General features: G+C 44.1%; 1 protein-coding gene across 1 annotated transcript in view; it reads right to left on the reverse strand.

The window, feature by feature from the left end:
* The window catches only part of SLC7A4 (solute carrier family 7 member 4), a 212,544-nt gene extending 193,898 nt beyond the window's left edge, over positions 1–18,646 (reverse strand). The window contains exon 1 of the mRNA XM_069214436.1: positions 18,487–18,646. The gene's annotated coding sequence lies outside the window, so the exon portion shown is untranslated. The remainder of the gene's footprint in view (positions 1–18,486) is intronic.
* Between the last annotated feature and the right edge of the window lie 1,131 nt (positions 18,647–19,777).

Raw genomic sequence — 19,777 nt, forward strand, 5'->3', positions numbered from 1 at the left:
AAGACATTTATAGGAGCCCAGTTTGAAACCAGCCTGCAACATGTTTTTCTTTCACAGACCAAGATACGAACACTCCAATCTTACCTCTCCCATCTGTTTACCTAGTCATACATGTCCGTGAGGGGATGGTTGAGAGTGCAAGGGTTCCTGGCGGCAACTACAGAAGTGATTCTGTGAACACATTTTCACTTGAAGCCTGGGTGAACCACATACTCCAAATTTTGTCCCCAAGTTCAACGGAACAAGACTCTCCTACCCATCACATCCAGGGGTCCTTGACATGGTGATTATGGAAAAACAATCTTACCAAAGGCCTTCCTCTATGTCTCCCTTCCCCACTACAGCAGACAAAGGCAAAGAGGTGGGGAGGGAGCAAGAAGCAAAGGTTCAATGATCAAAGGAAGAAAGCTTACGGTACTCTATCTGATGAGAATTAGCAGCAGTCTGGAAAGCACTGTTATGTTGCACTGATTAGTAGCACACTAATCACCTGAAAGAGTATCCAGGTGGTCCCAAAGGTGCTTATACATCGAGCTATGTCTCCAGCTTCTTGCAGAACTCAAAAAGGGGGGAGGAGGCTCTGAAGTGTCAAGGGTGGTCGTTCCATCGCTATTCTCTAGTTTTGATTATCCTCCATTATCCTCCAGAATAAGAGTCAGTATCCTCCAGTTTAGCTTTGGCGGATGTGGGAATGTGTGTGAGTGACACAGAGGCAGAATGTAGGTATCTGGTGGGTTAGTGGAAGTGTGTGCAGCTGTTCAGGTATTTTGGTCCTGTGTTGTGTTGGGCTTTGTATGTGTGCATGAGAAGTTTGAATTGTCTGTGCTTGTAAATAAGGATCCAGTGAAGCTTCCTGAGATGTGTTGTGATGTGGGTGCAGCATGTGAGGTAAAGTATGAGTCTTGCAGCGGTGTTCTGGATGATCTGGAGTCTGTGTAGGAGTTGTTTGGAGATTTTGGCCTAGCGAGTATTGATTGCCATAGTCCAGCCACTAGTGATGAGTGCTTGCGTGAAGGTCCATCTGGTTTTCCAAGACAACCACTTGAAGATTTTTCACAGCATGAGTGGGATGTGGAAGCAGGAGGTGTACACACGGTTGACCTGAGCTGTCATGTTGAGCCTGTCGTCTATGATGATCCCTAGATTTCTTGCGTGGTCTGTGGGTGTTGGTCCTAGCTCCGACCGTCACCAGGTGGAGTTCCATGGGGTTGTCTTGTTGCCGAAGACCCGTATTTCCATCTTATCAGAGTTGAGCAGCAGGCAGTTGGTTTGCATTCAATATGCTACCATGGTCATGCAGTTGGTGAAGTTGGTTTTAGCGGTGGTTGTTTTGACAGTCACAGAGAGGATGAGCCGGGTGTCATCGGCATACGGTTTGACAGTGATGTCTTATGACTGGATGATGTCGGCAAGTGGAGTCATGTATATGTTGAAAAGGGTGGGGCTGAGGGACAATCCCTGTGGGGCTCCGTATATCAATTTCTTGGTCTCTGATGTTGTACTGCCATTTGTTAAATTTTGTTTTGACCAATGACTTTGTGTTTCACCACTGCGCATATTAGTTGCTCAATGTTCACCAGTAGCACATGGTATGTTTTGTTCATTTTAGCCGCCTATGGGCTTTGACATTGCATTAGTCATTACATTCTGTATTCTGCCTATTGGCTTTGACATGGCATTAGCCATTACTTTCTGTATTCAGTTGAGCCGCCTATGGGCTTTGACATTGCATTAGCCATTACATTCTGTATTCTGCCTATTGGCTTTGACATGCTGTATCCAGTCTAGCCACCTATTGGCTTTGACATGATGTATTCAGTTTAGCTGCCTATTGACTTTGACATGCTATTAGATATTCTGCCTATTGGCTTTGACATGATATTATATATTGCATTTTATATTCAGCTTAACTGCCTATTGGCTTTGACATGATATTATACATTACATTTTGTATTCAGCTCCGCTGCCTATTAGCTTTGACATGATATTATACATTGCATTTTATATTCAGCTCAGCTGCCTATTGGCTTTGACATGATATTATACATTGCATTTTGTATTCAGCTCAGCTGCCTATGGGCTTTGACATGATATAAGACATTGCATTTTGTATTCAGCTTAGATGCTTATTGGCTTTGACATGACACTAGACATTGCATTTGATATTTAGGTTAGCTGCCTATTGCCTTTAACGTGGAGTTAGACATTGCAGTTGAGAATTCAAGCTGTATTTTTCCAAGCTGTGTTTTTGCACAAGATGAACCAAGATGTTTTGTTCTCACAGTAGACTAGACCTGATAAGAGAGAGTACATGGGTGTTTTTCTCTTCGCTTGAGCTTGGGAACAGGAGTAGTCTTGGAGACCTGGCCAGTCTCCAAAAGGCTTGCTCAGTTTCCCAGGTCTGAGAGGAGGGGGCACACCTTTGTAACGAATGTAACAGGCTGCAGAGATTCAGATTCGAATCTGCCGGACCTCGTGCTGGAGCTTGGCGCCAGCTGCCAGCAATCCCGTGTGGGTAGATGAATCTCTTTCTCGCGGCTGACAGGGGTCATCAGCTTGCAGACCTTAGAAAGATGAAGCTGTAGATAGTTTCCCACACGGTGAAGTATTTGTTTTGCTTTGCATTCAATATCTTATAAATATAACATGCTGTGTATATTGCAAACTGATATATTTTGTTTGATTAACGCGGACTTGAAAGCTACTAATTCGTCATTCATAAATATTGTGGTTGGGGAAGAATTAACAACAATAAAAGTCTTCTTTGACCTCACAAGTGCATTTCTAGTGTGTTATGTTAGTGCTTAGAAACTAGATAAGAGGAAAGCACTACAATTGGTACCAGGAGTGGGGTCGGTCATTAAGAGGTGATTAAGAGGGTGTTGACGAGTTGGTAGATTTCTAAGTGCACACTTTAAAAGTGTAATTGTTTTTGTTGTTTGGAGAATTACAGAAATTGTTTTTTTTGGAGAATCACAGTAGCACGGCAGACCATGTCTGAGAATGCATGTGTTGGTAAACTGCCCGATGGTGCTAAGAAAAACTGTGAATTGTTTTCTGTTTGGAGAATTACAGAAGCACAGCAGACCATTTTTGAAAATGCATGTGTAGCTAAAATGCCTGATAGTGTTTTGAGAAATAATTTCTGTTGTACATATGTAGAAAAAGTGTCTTTTGGAAGTAATGATGACAGAAAGGTCTGGATACCTTTATCTGCTTACAGAGAAATGCAGAAGAAATGTAGGAAGTTGGAACATGAAAATAGGAATTTACGTGAGCAAATTAGCCTGACTGAAAGTTATAAAAAGGCTGTTTTTGAAGAATCTTTCTTGTCCCATTCCAGTAATGAGGGGGTTAAGACAGCTCCGAGCTGCACTGAGTTTTCGTGTGAGCCAGGGTTTTTGGCAGCCAAAATGCATTCCTTAACTGATAACACGGACGAGAGAGACCAGAATGTGATTTACGAGTTACCGTTGCAAAATGCACAAGTAAAACGAAAGATTTTAGAGAAAGAGCCGACTTTCATTAGCTTGTTTGATTTTTGGAAAAAGAATAGCCCTCATTTGAGAGAAATCCTAACACTTTTGTATATGGTCACTGTGAAAAATTATATGCAGCTGCGCGCTTGTGATTTGGCAAATGAAATAATGCAGACTTTAGGTTTCTGCGCAGTGCAAGAAGGAAATACTGATGTACATGTAACTCAAGAACAAGGGAAGAAAATAGTGCCCCTAGCTAGAATCATACATTGGATCTGGTACTTGCAAGACAGGGCTAGAGTACCACAGGTAAAAGAGTTATCAATGAAGTTGTGTGCACCATTTGAATTCGTGTCTACTGAAGATAAAACGCATGTTTGTTTTACTAATGATTCATTGACTGAAATGTTGTTTTCTGGCACAGGAGAAGGAATGGAGTTGTATAATGTGTGTCAGATTTTAAAGCAAGAGCTACGTGAGATGTATCATTTTTACGCTGATTTTTGGTTTATTGCTAATGTTTTAGCACCTAACTGGTTCAATTACCTTGCAGATGTTAATGAGAAAAATTCAGAGAGAGAAGTGTACACCCAGAATTCTGCCTTAGTGGGGATGGCTAAGTGGGTGCCCCAGAAATGTGAACAGCTGAGAGAAAAAGCCACTTACAGGTGGGCAGAGATGAGAGAGATGCAAATTCCCCTAGATTTGATAAAAACTGTGCAGCACGCACAAAAGCAATCTGTCATGCAAGCAGTCACAGAGCAGTTGGGGAGAGGAAAGTTACCAGGACAGAAATGGCAAAGTGATCAGGTTTTAGGGAGAGTGATTGCTGCAAATTACCAAGGAAAAATCGAAATTATGCTGATACCTAGAAAAGAATCTGATTCATTCATACAAATTGGAGACAGAATGGCCCAACTTGGCAAAAATGCAGTGAATGGAGGTTTGGTAAAGAAGGAGTCTTCCCCAGCCCTTCTGACAGTGCAAGAAAAGGGAAGCTGTGGTGCAGCAGATAAAAACCTCAGTGCTGATGTGTGGGCTGAAGCCCTAAGTGATCCTCCAGAACCTGCAGAAAATATAACAAAGGGCCCCAAAAACGTCCTGCTGATTATAAAACAGGGAAAGAAAGAGGAAGGGTGCAGTTTAAATGAAAAATGTTATTTGCAAGAAAAGTCATACTTGTTTCTTTTGCAGATCCTACCACGTTTCGCCACTGTCCCTGAGTGTGCTGTGTGGTCCCCTTTCCAGTGTGTGCGTGTGGGGTCGGGGAAGGGACCGAACCCCCAACCTGAACCTGGCTGAGTAAAGTGCCAGCACCATGGATCCATTTTGCGCAAACTGCGCCTTCAGTTCAAGTTCAACTTGTTTGATTGCATTCTTCCACTGGAACTAAGCTGTGTTTTTTGTTTTTTTCCCTCTCGTATGGAACTCTGACTTTTGCTTATCTTCCAGCAAAACTTTCAGGTGGACCGTGCCCCTTTACATGAGTAGAACTCATGCCACATCAAATTGCTAACACTGTTGAATTAGAGACTCATTCAGAGTACAAATTGCTCAGTCTTTTCTGTATAGATGTATCTGATGTGAAAGGTTATGAAATCAATGTGTTAATTCACTTCTATTGCTTTACAGGGATTGTTTTGATCATTCAAATGTGACTTGCTGATAATGTTTTTTTTTGTGCTGATGTTTTTTTTTGTTTTTTGTTTTTGTTTGAAACAAGAGATATGTGAAACAAAAATTCATTGGTCAAAGGGCGGAATGTACTGCCATTTGTTAAATTTTGTTTTGACCAATGACTTTGTGTTTCACCACTGCGCATATTAGTTGCTCAATGTTCACCAGTAGCACATGGTATGTTTTGTCCAGTTTAGCCGCCTATGGGCTTTGACATTGCATTAGTCATTACATTCTGTATTCTGCCTATTGGCTTTGACATGGCATTAGCCATTACTTTCTGTATTCAGTTGAGCCGCCTATGGGCTTTGACATTGCATTAGCCATTACATTCTGTATTCTGCCTATTGGCTTTGACATGCTGTATCCAGTCTAGCCGCCTATTGTCTTTGACATGATGTATTCAGTTTAGCTGCCTATTGACTTTGACATGCTATTAGATATTCTGCCTATTGGCTTTGACATGATATTATATATTGCATTTTATATTCAGCTTAACTGCCTATTGGCTTTGACATGATATTATACATTACATTTTGTATTCAGCTCCTCTGCCTATTGGCTTTGACATGATATTATACATTGCATTTTATATTCAGCTCAGCTGCCTATTGGCTTTGACATGATATAAGACATTGCATTTTGTATTCAGCTTAAATGCTTATTGGCTTTGACATGACACTAGACATTGCATTTGATATTTAGGTTAGCTGCCTATTGCCTTTAACGTGGAGTTAGACATTGCAGTTGAGAATTCAAGCTGTATTTTTCCAAGCTGTGTTTTTGCACAAGATGAACCAAGATGTTTTGTTCTCACAGTAGACTAGACCTGATAAGAGAGAGTACATGGGTGTTTTTCTCTTCGCTTGAGCTTGGGAACAGGAGTAGTCTTGGAGACCTGGCCAGTCTCCAAAAGGCTTGCTCAGTTTCCCAGGTCTGAGAGGAGGGGGCACACCTTTGTAACGAATGTAACAGGCTGCAGAGATTCAGATTCGAATCTGCCGGACCTCGTGCTGGAGCTTGGCGCCAGCTGCCAGCAATCCCGTGTGGGTAGATGAATCTCTTTCTCGCGGCTGACAGGGGTCATCAGCTTGCAGACCTTAGAAAGATGAAGCTGTAGATAGTTTCCCACACGGTGAAGTATTTGTTTTGCTTTGCATTCAATATCTTATAAATATAACCTGCTGTGTATATTGCAAACTGATATATTTTGTTTGATTAACGCGGACTTGAAAGCTACTAATTCGTCATTCATAAATATTGTGGTTGGGGAAGAATTAACAACAATAAAAGTCTTCTTTGACCTCACAAGTGCATTTCTAGTGTGTTATGTTAGTGCTTAGAAACTAGATAAGAGGAAAGCACTACAGATGTGAAAGGTGGCAGCATGACCCATGGGGTTCTTCCTATGAGGAAGGACCAGATCCAATAGCAAGAGTTTCCTTGGATGCCAATCTCGTGGAGTCTTCTGATGAGGACGTTAAAGGCGACAGCGTTGAAGGCCGCAGAGAGGTCAAGCAGGATGTGGGCAGCTGTTTCTCCTCTGTCCAGGATGATCTGAATGTCATAGGTGACCACAATGAGTGCTGTTTCGGTGCTGTGGTTCTTTCTGAATCCTAACAGAGTGTTGTCTAGAAGATGGTAAAGTTTGAGGTGGGTTGCGAGTTGCTTATTGATAGCTTTCTCTATCACTTTGACTGGATAGGGAAGCAGGGAGATGGGTCGGAAGTTGCTCAGCTTATTCTGGTCTGCTGTGGGTCACTGAGAAGGGTGCTGATTTCTGCAAGTTTCCATTATCCGGGAAAGAGGCAAACGTGATGGACGTGTTGATGATGTGGGTCAGGGTGGTGCTGATTGGTGATGTTCCCACTTTCTAGATGTGCTGAGTGCATAGGTCAATTGGGGTGCCTAACAGGATGGTCCGCATGATAGCTGCTGTTAGTTTCTGGTGAGGGTTGTCCACTGGGTCAGGTGGATGTCTTGGTTAGTGGTCGGTAGGTTAGCAATGTGTTCACTAGGGACTAAGTTGGTGTGCAAAGATGCTGTAGATGTTTGCAATTCTGCTGTGGAAGAAGTTGGATAGGTAGTTGCAGAGTTGCTGGGAGGCAGCGATGTTGGTTACAGAAGTTGAGGGCGAGGTGTAATCCTTAACGATCAGGAAGCTCTCCTTGATGTTAAAGCTTTTTTGATGTAGTCAACTCATGCTTTCTTCATGGTGTCTCTTATTTGCTGGTGATAGCGTTTGAGTGCAGCCTTGTAGGGAGTTCTGTTGATGGTGTTATAGCTGGCTCTCCATTTCCTTTATAGCGGTTTTCAGTGCAGTTTGGTGTCTCAGAGGTCTTCTGTGTACCAGCTGGCATGCTTCTCTGATCTACTATGCTTACTGGGTTTGATGGGTGCGAGGGAGTCCGCACAGTTCTTGATCCAGTTATTGATGTACTTGTCGAGGTAGTCTGTGGGGCTAGTTTCATCTGTGCTGAGGACACAGAGCCAGTCTGCTTCAGTGGTTCTGCCCCAGCTGTGGCTTGGAATGCTGAACCTGGTTAGGATGGGGATGTGAGATGTATTGATTTGGAAGTGGATGATGGAGTGGTCAGTCCACATGAGCGATCCTGTACTGCTGCAGGCTTATTCCTCACAAATGGAGGGAGCAAATCGGGAAGTTAAAAAGGACAATCAAGCAGTCAAATGCTACTTAAATATCCATGGGGTACCGACAGCGAAGGGTTAAATTTACTGGTGAACCAGATTTTTTCCAGGACAGAAACTAAACCCTCATGGCAGTTTACATTCAGGGACAGTTGAATTTCATCCTCAGCAGAAATCTTCCATCTTCAGAGATGTTATCACTTGTCTGCTCAGGAATTCGATCAAATTTGTAATCACTTCACCAGATCCTGGATAGATCCATTTGCCTCACCACAGAATGCAATGCTACTAGTGTTCTCTTCAGAGACGGACTGTCCACAGGCGGTGGCAGTGGATGCACTCTTGATTCCTCCACCCCAGGGCGTCCTGTATGCCTTCCCACTGATTCCCCTCTTCCTGAGATTGCTTCGGAAGATTCAGAAGAAGGCATTTGTATTGCACTGTTCTGGCCCCAATGACAGTGGTTCTCCCCAGTGATGTCACCAGTACAAGGGAATTATCTGCATCCATCTCTTCAAACTTCTGTGCATCGGTTTCCCTACTTTCCATTGATCAAGCTTCGTCACCTCAGGCTGACAGCATGGAACTTGAAATGGTAGGCTTACTAAACATGGGATGTTCCTTAGATGTAGTCTGAGACATTCAAGCCTCAAGAAAGGCATCAATTTCCTCTTCTTATAGAAGGTAATGGGGATCCTTTCAGAAGTGGTGTGGTTCTAAAGGATTAGATCCAAGCGCACTGAATATTTTTCAGATCCTTGAGTTTCTCAAGGAAGGGTTTTTCATGGGTTTGGCACCTGCTCCAATGGTCAGCAATTAAGGCGCTTAATGGTGGAGAGGATTGTACACAGACAGAACCACTTTTTCGTCGGCTTCATGGAGGCATTAAACTGAAAAGGCTTAAGGTGCCCAGCCCCATCCCAGAGTGGAACCTTTCCATAGTTCTACATGGGTTACAACTCCCCTTTGAGCCTTTTGAACAGGTGGGTCTGAATTGCTGAATTGGCAATCAAGTAAAACAGCATTTTGGGTTGTCATTAAGTCAGCACAGAGTTTGGGTGAAATGGGGGCATCACTTGTGTCCTATTCTTTTCTGAATTTTTTTGTGGTCAAGTTTGTCCAAGATTAGACCTAATATGTGCCCCTAAAGCAAATTACACTATTCATCTCTCACAATAAACCATTTTACCTGTCGTCAGATGAGTAAATAATTTAGGTGTTCCTTCATCTCCAAGTGGGTATGACAAAAAATGTTGGACTTTCTCACTATCTCTTTGTCTTGTATATAACAGCAAATAAAGGCAGGAACGTCTCAATGCAGACTACAAGTAGATGGGTTCACCAAGCACTTTTGCAAGACTGTAACATTAAATAATAGTTCCCACAATCTAACATTCAAGGGAGACCCACAAGAGCAGTTTCAGCAACTTGAGCTGTAGCAGGGGTGCATCTCTACAGGAGATTTGTAGGGCCGCTACACAATCTACATATCTGACATTTGTAAAGCACTATAAAGTAGATCTTGTTGATCAGGAGGCTTGTAACTTTGGTTACCTGGAGTCGTAGTCTTCCTCATCCCAGTGTACACCCCTCCCTCCCATTGCTGCACCTCCAGTTTGAGGACATGTAAGTTACAGGAGAAGTAATGGTGGGAGGTCAATTTTTCTTCGGTAGGTAGCAGACAGAGGAGGAGGATACAAAAAAGTAGGGATAGCTATCCCATTGTATGTTACAACACCCCCTCATGGGATCCTCCTCGTCCCAGGCTTAACTAACGAGGTTTGATCTTTCACTGACAGCAGTAGCACAGAAGTTATTTGTCTAGCTTTACCTTTTTTTAATACACCAACTCCTCCCCTTGCCTCCTCCTGTTTTGTTTACCGTTGCAGACGCAGGTAAGCATGCTAGTTCGCTTCTTCTGTATTTTTTGCTTTTGTTTTCTGTTATACTGGTGTGGTATTGTTTAGTTTCTGTCTATGCACAGTGGTCCGTGTGTGCACGAGAAGCGGCCTTTGCTGGAGCGGCCTGCAGAATATTTTTTTCCCCGCTCGTGGATGCACTCCCTGCTCATGTGCTGACTGGGACAGGAAGCTGCTACTGCTTTTGGCAGTGGTTCTCTGGGGGCTGAGCTGGGCTGCTGAGCTGGGCTGCTGAGCTGGGCTGCTTCCTCTTATGGCAACTGGGATCTCGCGAGATGAGACCAAGATGGCCATTAAAATAGGAAGCACAGACGCTGTGGAGCGTGTTGCTGTGCTTTCTGGCAACAGATTTTTGTGATGGCCAAACATTTAGAGAAGCAGAAGCATGTTCAGACTCCTGAGCAGTAGGAGCCGAAGAATTATTGCATATTTTTTGTGCAGACTTGCAGTCTTTGAATAAGGAGGCTGTGGATTCTGCTTCACAGGAAAAGGATGTCCCTGTAAAACATCATAGGTCAGATGATGATGCAGAGGAGACTGATGGTTATAAGGGCAGATGCATTCAGTCTGAGCAACTCGGGGAGGTCTTATTTCATTTCAGGGACCAACTGGGGCTTGATGCCCCAACTTTTGAGGAATGTTGGATCATCCAAACTCCAAACAGGGTCCTCTAAACTTTTTGCCTTCCTTCCTTCCTCCTCATATTTTTTCTGACCCCTTTTTGTTGACATTAGGACTCTGTGCGCCTTACCACTGTTGACCAGTGCTTAAGTGCATGTGCTCTCCCTTCTAAACTTGGTATGATTGGCTTACAGCTGATTAGCACATTTAATGTATCTACAAGTCCCTTGTAACGTGGTATTCCTATACCCAGGGCCTGAAACTTAAATGCTACTAGTAGGCCTGCAGCGGTGCTTGCGCCACCCACAGAAGTAGCCTTTCAAACCTATCTTAGGCCTGCAACCGCAGAGCCTGTGTGCGCAGTTTACTGCCACAGGGATCTGGCATCTAAATTTATTGCCAGGCCTGGAACTCCCCTTTTACTACATATACTTCATCCCTAAGGTAGGCCCTAGATAGCCCTATGGGCAGGGTGCTGTGTATGTAAAAGGCAGGACATATGTCTTATGTACTACATGTCCTTGTAGTGACAAACAGCCCGTGTAGTTTCTCACTACAGTGAATGCAGTTCCCCTTATAGGATTGTATTGGAAATGCCCTAACATATGTCTAAGTGGCATTGTCTGATCTATGAGTGGTGGCGTTGGCATGTTTGGTATGGTTGGAATGGCAGTGAGAAATGCTGCTCACTGGTGTAGGTGGATTTTTTATTACCATTATAGAAATGCCCCTTTTAGAAAGTGGACATTTATCTGTGTGTTTGACTCTGGTGTTTTGCAGCTTGACTCTAGTCCACATCTGGGTGAGAGTGACAGCTGGGCTTTATGCATACTTCTCAGACAGCCTGTACACAGGGAGGTTCAAGGTGTCACAAGAGTGCATCTGCATACTGAATGGTCTTCCTGGGCTGGGAAAGGTAGAGGTGGGGCACACCTGCATCTGTGAAGGCTGTGCCCTGGCCTCAGACAAAGGGCTTGTTTACCCCCTACTGATGTCTGGAGCCAGTGCTGGAGGAGAGAGGGGACACTCCTGGAATTGGTTAGTAGTGGCTGGAATCCGCTCTCCCATTTTTGTGGAGGCTGTGCAGAATCAGTATAAGTACAGGGGGCTATCCTCCATAATTTTAGACACTAATGGACTAAGTGATTGGACACTGGATGCTGCAGGAAGGACTCGCCAGAAACTGCCTTGGGACTGTGCTGCTGTTGTGCCGACCTGTGACCTGCTAGGTCACTGAGAGGAACTGCCACTGCTTTCTTACCCTTGTCCATGCCTGCTTGCTGGAACCCTGCAGCCTGCAGCCCTGTGGCTCACCGATGTCTCCAGGGGCTGGGTGGTGGTCCCCCCCCCTTTTACCCTTGCATTTTCCCTTTCTCAGACACAGGAAGGTCGCGGTGTAATTGAAGCCCTCACTGAAAGGAAAGCACTGGGTCGTGCTGGTCGGAGCGTGGCGGGCGCTCACTTGGTTTACCTGAGCCCATGGAGAGCACTTTATTCCTTTTACGTATGGTGCGGGAAGAGCGCTTTGTGGGAGTCCGCTCTGGGTGCGGGAAAACAACCTTGTGTCCTTTTGATTGAGGCCCCCCCATTGGTTGATAGGTCGCGGGGAGCCTGCTGACTTAGCACGGACAAAGTTTTCATGTAGGAGTTTTTCCCTTGCAGATCACGACCCTGTGATATATTGTTTGCCCCTTGTTTGGTGGCGCACATAGTTCCAGAGTCTATATGATCTGAGTGGGATGGTGGATAATGTTTTACATGACTAAGGTACTGGAAAGATGTCTCTTTTTGCGGGCACTCACTAGGGTATTATGACATATGTTATATAAAAGTGTTTTTCAGGATATGTGCATTTATGTTGGTGATAATGATGACCTACCATTTGGGGGATGTTTCACTCTATGTGCATTCATGGTGATGTCTTGGCATTCCTGATAATATGTTTATTCTGACATGTGCATTTTTGGTGGGAATGACAACCCGACTACTGCTTGTGCTGCAGCACACCAATAAACTATACGTTTACCTGACTACTGACTATTTTCGCAGAGTACTAGTAACCTGTGTAACATTCTAACAACTGCTCATGAAGCAGGGAATTACTGATACATGTCGTTTTTGGTCTAATGATGTTTTATGCAATAGTTTATTTTTATGCAACTTCTGTTTTCTTTGTGGTGTATTTACTGCGTCATGTGTGTTGTGCAAACACTTTACACATTGCCTCTGGGATAAGCCTGACTGCTTGGACCAAGCTACCAGAGGGGTGAGCAGGGGTTACCTTGGGTGTGTAGCCCTCTCGTCCTGACTAGAGTGGTAGGTTCTCCTGGCCTAGGTGCATACCGCAGCCAACCAGAAACCCCATTTCTAACAAGAAGGACGAATTTCTGGTGCAGTATAACACTACAAATATGGACCGTTTGCCTTTTCATGAGGTCATTAAAAATATGCTGTATAAGGATGATCTTTATGGTTAAGGTCTTGGAAATTGGAAGCTAGCTTTCCTTGATTTGCAAATTGCCGTTTTTGGGCCCAAAATTGTTGGTCCTGAGCTCACCAAAATGGTTGAAAAGGTGGCAGAGGAGAAAAATTTCCTGAGACCTTTTAGAACTGTAGCTGATAAGAAACAGTTTGGTGTCAGAAAGGTTTTTTTTCAAGCCAATGAACGTCAGCCCTTTGGAGGTAGAGCCTGAGGTCAGGGGCCACCTGCTACAACAAATCCTGACCCTCCTCCTCCAGCGCACCTTCTATCCAGCAGCCGAAATGACTAGATGGTAATGGGAGGTCACCTCAGAGACTTTCTTCACAGTGGAAGTGAACAGTGATGGATGCCTGGGTCCTTTCTGTAGTGGAACATGGCTATCAGATACAATTCAAAGATCACGCTCCTCTTCCATGCTTCAGACCTACATCTTCTCCAAAGGATCCAGGACAGTTACAGTCTCAAAGGGGGAATAGACTTACTCCTGCAGAAAAGGGCAATTGTTCTAATGTCAAAAGACCAGAAGCAGGGGTGTGGAATTTTATAAAATATTTACTTGTGCATGGGACAGGCTGCTTCTTAAATCTATTTGTCCTGTAAAAACAATCTACTAGTGTGGCGACAAATTATGGAAGCAATCTCATTATGTAAAAGCTCTGATAATAGCCTCTCTGACCATGCCATGGCAACCACTATACTGAGGCTTGAATACCTGCAATTTCACTTCCTACTATAGTAATTGCCTTATTTTGCCACCTTTCCGCAGATCTACATACTGGGGCTTGAGGAAGTAGTAAGCAGTAGTTCCAGGGCTGGAATGCCTTGGAGTTTGCAAACTTAGCTTACATGTTTTAAGGATTTTCAACAGTCCTTCTCTAATATTTTCCCATAATGAGAAAGGCTGAGAATGTACTCCTGACAATGGCAGAAGTAGAAGTTCCTCCAAGGTTGGGAAAAAAGTGGTTGGAGGGAAAGTGAACTTGTAAACGTTGAACAGATTTTCACATGAGCAAATATACACATGCATATTTGCTTGTGCTTGAATACAATTCACAAATTTATTCTAGGAGTAAGATGTCCTGGTCTACTTCTGTATGTTCTTGTGAATTCATGAAAGCAACTAATTCAAAGAGATATACCATAGGTGCACATTTGTGTCTTTCTTTAAGAACTGGGTCCCTAATTAGGGCTGGCATTAACAAAGCTATTTTGTTTTTATTAAACTTAAAATTTCTATCTCTTATCTCTCAACTAGCTTTACTGTGAATGATAGCATTCTGCTCTTTCATAAGGAGCATATTAGCACACAAAGTTGTTTTGTTCAAATCCAGGAACTACTGTGCCAATCAGTGGATTAACTGTAGGGGCCCCCTGCAAACCACATGAAGCCCTCTCTATACTCACTCAAGGCAGGTGCTGTGCTGAGGGGGACCCCTGGAGGGGGCTGTGGGGCCTTTGTTACACCACTGGTGGCAATGTGTGCTTTTGGAGACAAAACAAATGTTTTTCTTTTTGCTTGTATTTGTTACAATGGTGAGGGCCTAGCAGTTTCCACAACAATAAAGTGTTACAAAAGCCATGTTAAAACAGGACATGCATCAACAAAACCAAAAGACTCACAAAAAATGTTGGATCAGATGGCTTTGCCTGTGCTTGTTAATTGTCATGTGTCCCATAATTTTGTTGAAAACGGTTACACTGATATTCCATTAGGAATATTTTTAGGAACTACTAGCATGCATCAACACATTTTACTAAATGGCACTTCAAAGAAATAGCACCTAAAATTTTCCTATTTGCATTTTTTCCTGAACATTGTATTTTGAAAGCAAAGAATCGGCACTCTTGCTTACAAACTTCTGCAAACATTTGCATCTAATCAGAGAGCATTCTGGGAGCATTATACTTAGCCTCATATTGTTAAACTTTTCAAACATGTGTACTCTTTTGGTTTTTACAGGAACCACTGTCATTAGTGCAGTGTGACCGTAAAACGTTTATTTACAGTGCTCACCCTAATAATGAAGGCTTTTGATTAAATGAACCATAAATACAAGTTTGAACAGCATTAACATGTCGACACACATATTACCTCAACTGCAGACAGTTCCCTTCTCTGTAAACTGGCAGCCGCAGTGTTTGTGCTGCAGGGGGTTGGGCCTACTTGTCCCAAAGACAAAAGAAACATGAAAACTTGTTGCCCTTGACCCCAAACAATATGTCTCGGGCTTCGGGCGGTTCCAAAGCCAGACTGGTCTTTTCGGCTCATACTCAATTTCCGGTCTCTAAACAAGTTTCTGTTCGTGGAACATTTTCAGATGGTGTCCTTACAAATCGATCAGTCCTCTCCACATGAGGGGAGACTCTCTGGCAATGCTGGATCTTCAAGATGCCGACTTTCATGGGCCAGACCATATGGATAGTCAGTCATTTCTGAGATTCCTGGTCCTCAGCCGGCAATTTCTGTTTCAAGTCCTTCCATTCGGCCAGGCCACATCTCCCAGAGTCTTCACAAAAGGTATCAGACCCTTTTGCTGCTTTCTTGCATTTGAAAGGTGTTGTCCTTTATCTGTATTTGGATGACTGGTTATTGACTGCGCCATCTGGTTTAAAGGTTCTACAGGATGTGGAGCTGGTGCTGGAGGCCCTGGGTGATTTTGGTCTGCTGGTGAACCTTCCAAAGTCTCACCTTGCTCCTTCCCAGATTAAAACGTTTATCACAGCTCGCATGGACACTCAGTTCTGCAAGATGTTGGTGGAAAATGCAAGGACTGATCGCAGCTCTGTCCTGGTGGTTGATCAGGGACAATCTATTAAAAGGGGTTTGTTTTCAGCTCCCTCCCCAGTTCTTTTGACGACGGATGCCAGCGAGTGGATACTCGGGGGGGGGCAGTGTTGGGTCACCTGGAAAGAAGTGTGCCTTGGTCTTCTTGGTAGAGTCAGCAATCCTCAAAGTGGAGGGAGCTCACTGCTGTATTGAGAGCCTTGCTTGTTTTTCAGGAGAATCTAAAAAGGTCTGACTGCGGTAGTCAGGACAGACAACCACGTTACCTCAACAGGCACGTCTCTGAATCTGGTTGCATCTCAGATTTGTGCATGTGCATAGGTGAATGTCCTGGATCTGAAGGCTGTATACATCTGGGGACATGAGTTTTTTGGCAGTCTCAGCCAGAACCTGCAATCCTCTGTTATTTATCACTTGGCTTGTACCGTGTTCCTCAAGGTGTGCCGACGGTTTCGGTTTCCTTGGATAGCTCGGTTTGCCTCCCTGGGCAATGCCCATTGCTTTTACTTTTGCACAGAACTTCCATCTCCACAGGTCTGGGCAGAGGATGCTCTCTCCATCCCGAGGCCGGAGGGGAGGGGGGTTGAGGTGAGGGGGTTTGCTGTATGCCGTTCCTCCAATTCCTCTCCTGCAAATGGTACTGCAGAAGGTCAAGGCAGAACAGGTGCACATGCTCGTCATTGCCCATTACTGGCCCGCCATCATCGATTTCCTCTCCTTCTGTCTCTAGCCAGAGGTCATTTTTTTTTTCTTCCTCGCAACTCCTCTCCCCTTCAGTTTCCTCTGCTGTCTTGCCAGATGACATCTCAGTTGTGTCTGACAGCCTATCTATTGAATGGGTAGGCTTGGTTCAGTTGGGTTGTTCGTCCCACGTTACTCTGGAGATTTAGCCTTCTCGGAAACAATCTATCCTGAAGCCTTACAAAAAGCATTAGGGGTCTTTCGCTACTGGGTGTAAGGCCTGGTATGAGGATCCTGCTCATACTGAACCATTCATTTAAAATGCAATATTTTTATTGGATGTTTTTTTTTTTTTTTTTTTTAAAGGGCTTGATTCCAAGCACTCTCAGCCCAGTGGGCTGCGATTCGAGCTTGTCGGTTTTTTTTTGGGATGACTTCTCTACCTCCTGGAAGAGGTATTTGGGAGATCTACTTCCTGAGCAGAGGCAAGAGGTGTTTCCCTTTTGAAAATGTGCAGGGCAGCCATTTAGTTGTTCCTTCATACTTTCCTTACACACTACAGTCTCTCAGTTTGTGACGATCTTGATGGGCATTTTGGTTCCACTGTCTTGTCTACTGCTTCTAAATGAAATCTGTTGGTTTTCAGTGAATAAACTTTGTATGCAGACCACTTTTTGGTGCTTGCTTGTTTTATTTGAGCTTGGTTATTTCCTTGTTAGTTAGGACTGGGACAAGGACGATCCCAGGGGGGGGGGGGGGAGGGTAATGTTCAGTTACTTACCGGTAATTTTAATTTCCCGATTAGGGGGTCCTCCTCGTCCCAGTCCTCTTTCCTCCCTCCTGGTTGCACCTTGTTGGGCACAGCTTAGAAACATGAAGGAGGAGGCAGGAGTTGTGTGTGTGTATATATATATATATATATATATATATATATATATATATATATATATAGAGAGAGAGAGAGAGAGAGAGAGAAGGGACTTCTGTGCTACTGCAGTAAATGAGGGATCAAACCTCATTAATTAGGACTGGGACGAGGAGGACTTCTAATAGGGGTAATATTATTGACCATGTATAAAGTGCACACAAAAAATATAACCATCTTGACTGACACATGCCTATGTCGTGCAGCCACTGCTTCACAACTTTCAAAATGTATATTTAAAAACTACAAACATCACTATCTTAAAGCATAGTCTACTGACCTTGGCCTATGTTTAGTTTTTCTTCTAGTAAGGGTAATGGCCGCAAGATCTTTTAACAATGCTGCTAATACTAAGTTTTCATATTTAATTTAAAAGGTTTGAATGGAAACTCGGGCGCCAAGTCAGTCCCGAATCAGGGGGGAGGCTACCGATTTGTTTATGCCAAAAGAGGCATATTTCAGTAGTCTCCCGCCTGAAATGACTTATGTTTCAGTAGAGGTCGATTGGAACAATAAATTCCCCCCATTATTCATTCAAAATCTCCCACTTTCCTGTTCAGAAATGGTGCTAATTATGGTAATCCGATATATTAAAATGAAACAACTGTCAAAAATGTTGTTCAGTCTAAACTGATTTCAGATATTGCACGTGACAGCTGTTGAGTGCTGTGGCACCGAGGGCCACGCCAAACTTCCGGCTCGGCTCACTATGAATTTTGTGACTTTCACAATTTATGTTTCGTACCGTGCTCATTAACGGTTTCTCGGGTCGAAGAGGGAATTTTCATAACACCTGTCGTCAGCGCTCGATGTAAGCCTGCGAAGGACGCTCGGTGGCTGTTTTACCACACAAGAGGCGGTACTAGGAAAATACGGCTGGGATAAATAATTCAGCACTGGAACCAGCCCTGGGCAATGGGAGCGGCGCAGAACTACACAACCGGCCTTTCCAGCAGGCCTAGGCTCGGTTGCCCGGCGTGTTCCTCCAGCCCCTTTATTCAGCCTCGGGCCGCAATAGACCATCTCCTAACACCACCACCCCTCCCTCGCACACAACCCGGATTGGCGGCTTCATTGTAATCCTAACAGGGGGCGGGGGTCGTTACACCTGACGGTGCAGAACTCGGCCCCTGCGCGGGGATTCCCGAGCACGGCTTGTCCCTGAAAAGCCCCGCTTGGGGGCCAGCAGGAGATACGGACCGGATTCTCAGCACAACGTATGCTCCGTATTTACAAGTAAAATGAATGTGCGTACTGCCTCCACTTACCTTTCCCGGGCCGTACAGGACGCTTGCCCTGAGCTGCACCGTTCTCCTCAACGCCGTACTGTATAGCGCCGAGCCGTGCAGCGCTGTACAGTGCCGTGCTAAGCTACCTGGTGTATGCCAGCCCGGCTACAAGCGCATCAGGACGATGGGCGGGCGGGGCGAGGCTGCCTGCCTGGAACATTTAAAGGAACAGTGCGTTGGCAGTGCACTGCTGCAGCGCTCCATCCTGAGTGCATGACACGGGCCTATCATCTTCGCACGAGCACTGCTCGCGGTGGGCGCAGGGTGGAGTCACAGTTTGCTTTCCCAAAGTGAACGATGGAATAATTTTACTTTCCCCGGAGCAGAAGGGAAGCGACCGCGTGATGTCCAGACTGCATATGTGGTGTTACCTTTGGAATAGTGAGTGGAATTGTTATTCAGGACAATAAGAGCAAGGTGCGTGAGCGCCTCAGGCCTTATTTGGTCTTTTGTAAGTCAATCATAAGGGGACACATTAGAGGTTGGAAAGCTCTTTTGACTGTGGTTAGAGAAATCTCACCATCATTATTCTCAGTTCTATTCCCAACCAAATCTAGCAACAACAACATGTACAACAATCAATTTGTCAGAAACCTTGAGTCATTAAACTCCACTCACCATGATTCATGTGGCCATGAATAACCACACCTTTAGTAAAAGTTTATTTCCCTATATTAACAATGCTAACATCACGTATATTAGTCTCAATACCAAATGATAAACACATATGAATAACAATGGCTGACCAATTCTCTAAATAATCTCAATTCAACCAAATCATTTACAATTAAGCATTCAAGAGTCACAGTATAAATCAATAGCAGCAATAACTGCACAGTAGAAATAACACACATCTAGATTCAACCAGGTGAACAAGATCAATTCTTAGTTAGTTAATAACATTTGTCAACATTGGGATTACTATCTAGGAATACTAACTAACCCTCCTATTAGCATAGCATGTTTGGACTTCATGCAAAACAGTTTAGTCACAGTTAAGTTGGAAAGCATCTAACTATGGCTGTATCAAAATAATGATTGGTACCTAGAAAACAAAAGAATAAAAAACTACAACAAACAATAGCATTTTGTAATACCTCTCCTTAATGGTTCGGCAAGCTGAGATTCTCTTTGTCAGTTGGACATCCGTCTGGTCAGCTTCAGTAACGGGACAATGAAAGGGAATGGCTTAGACACAGTGGGATCTAAGCTACCTGAACCATTTACGAAGCAATCTCAGCACCCACCATGAGCATTTTAAGAAATAAAG

This window comes from Pleurodeles waltl, chromosome 11 (genome assembly GCF_031143425.1).
Source record: "Pleurodeles waltl isolate 20211129_DDA chromosome 11, aPleWal1.hap1.20221129, whole genome shotgun sequence".
NCBI lineage: Eukaryota > Metazoa > Chordata > Amphibia > Caudata > Salamandridae > Pleurodeles > Pleurodeles waltl.